At 43.0% G+C, this 2,029-nt stretch overlaps 1 pseudogene across 1 annotated transcript; it reads left to right on the top strand.

Annotated features, from left to right (window-relative positions):
* The first annotated feature begins 608 nt into the window (after window positions 1-608).
* Window positions 609-1,224, top strand: LOC309829273 (high mobility group protein B1-like; annotated as a pseudogene). The gene has a single exon. The product of its transcript is annotated as a high mobility group protein B1-like (transcript).
* The last annotated feature ends 805 nt before the right edge of the window (window positions 1,225-2,029 follow it).

Below are 2,029 nucleotides of genomic sequence, written 5' to 3' on the forward strand. Positions count from 1 at the left end.
GGAAGTGTGAAGTCTTAACCACTGGACCGCCAGGGAAGTCCTCAGATTTTATACATTTATTTATTTATTAAAATTTTATTTATTTATTTATTTATTTTTGACCGTGTTGGGTCTTCGTTGCTGCGTGTGGGCTTTCTCTAGTTGCGGTGAGCAGGGGCTACTCTTCGTTGCAGTGCACGGGCTTCTCACTGCAGTGGTTTCTCTTGTTTCGGAGCACGGGCTCCAGTAGTTGCGACACGTGGGCTCAGTAGTTGTGCCACAGGGGCTTTAGAACGCAGGCTCGGTAGTTGTGGCGCATGGGCTTAGTTGCTCCGCGGCACATGGGATCTTCCCGGGCTGGGGCTCAAACCCGTGTCTCCTGCTTTGGCAGCGAATTCTTAACCACTGCGCCACCAGAAAGTCCCTATACATTTACTTTTGCAAGACTCTTTCAGACAGACACAAATATATGGCTGTCGACAGAGTGGAGAGAGTCAGGAGGCTGCGTCTGGCTCCAGCTGTCATAGCCATTGCAGTACGTTGAGCTCCATAGAGACAGTTCCCCGGGCAAGGGAGAGCCGGATGGGCACTGGGCCCCCCTGTGCCTCACTGAGGAAAAATAATTAAACATGGGGAAAGGAGACGCTAAGAAGCCGAGAAGCAAAATGTCATCCTGTGCATTCTTTGTGCAAACTTGCCGGGAGGAGCACAAGAAGAAGCATCCAGATGCTTCAGTCAGCTTCTCAGTGTTTTCTAAGAAGTGCTCAGAGAGGTGGAAGACCATGTCCGCTAAAGAGAAAGGAAAATTCAAAGACATGTCAAAGGCTGACAAGGCCCGTTATGAAAGAGAAATGAAAACGTATATCCCTCCTAAAGGGGAAACAAAAAAGTCCAAGGATCCCAATGCACCCAAGAGGCCTCCTTCGGCCTTTGTCTTGTTTTGTTCTGAGTATCGTCCAAAAATCAAAGGAGAGCATCCTGACCTATCCATTGGTGATGCTGCAAAGAAACTGGGAGAGATGTGGAATACACTGCTGCAGGTGACAAGCAGCCTTGTCAGTGGAAGGTTGCTAAGCTGAAGGAAAAGTACAAAAAGGATATTGCTGCATACTGAGTTTAAGGGAAGCCTGATGCAGCAAAAAAGGGAGTCGTCAAGGCTGAAAAAAGCAAGAGAACAAGGAAGAGGAGGAAGATGAGGAAGATGAAGAGGATGAAGAAGAAGAAGAAGATGATGTTGATGAATAAATCGGTTCTAGCGCAGTTTTTTTTCTTGTCTATAAAGCATTTAACCCCCCTGTACACAACTCACTCCTTTTAAAGAAAAATATTGAAAGGTAAGGCTGTGTAAGATTTGTTTTTAAACTGTACAGTGTCTCTTTTTGTATGGTTAACACATTACCGAATGTGTCTTTAGATAGCCCTGTCCTGGTGGTATTTTCAATAGCCACTAACCTTGCCTGGTACGGTACGGGGGTTGTAAATTGGCATGGAAATTTAAAGCAGGTTCTTGTCGGAACACAGCACAAATTAGTTATATATGGGGATGGTAGTTTTTTCATCTTCCGTTGTCTCTGATGGAGCTTATACGAAATAATTATTGTTCTGTTAACTGAATACCATTCCATAATTGCAAAAAAAAAAAGAAATTGCAGCTGTTTTGTTGACATTCTGAATGCTTCTAAGTAAATACAATTTTTTTTTATTAGTATTGTTGGCCTTTCCATAGGTCTGAAAACTTTCTTCTTAAGGGGAAGGTAGTCTTTTGCTTTTGCCATTTTGGATCAGACTAATCATTACAATGTTTATCTTTCATACAGTTGGCTGATAAAAAGCTTTTGTCTAGACACCCTGCATACTCGCGATGAGGGTAATAAAAGTTGAACTGAGACAGTTTTCATCCATAACTGAAACGCAGATCTTGATCGGTTGATATCAGATGTCACATAGCTCAGTTACATTTACAAAGTGAAGAGTAACCAATCTACGCACAGGACTGGATTATTAGAATCAAACGTTTGAAAGTCTGTCCTCGAAGGACTAATAGAAAAGT

The sequence above is a fragment of the Grampus griseus genome (genome assembly GCF_964374135.1).
Source record: "Grampus griseus genome assembly, chromosome: 11".
NCBI classification, from domain to species: domain Eukaryota; kingdom Metazoa; phylum Chordata; class Mammalia; order Artiodactyla; family Delphinidae; genus Grampus; species Grampus griseus.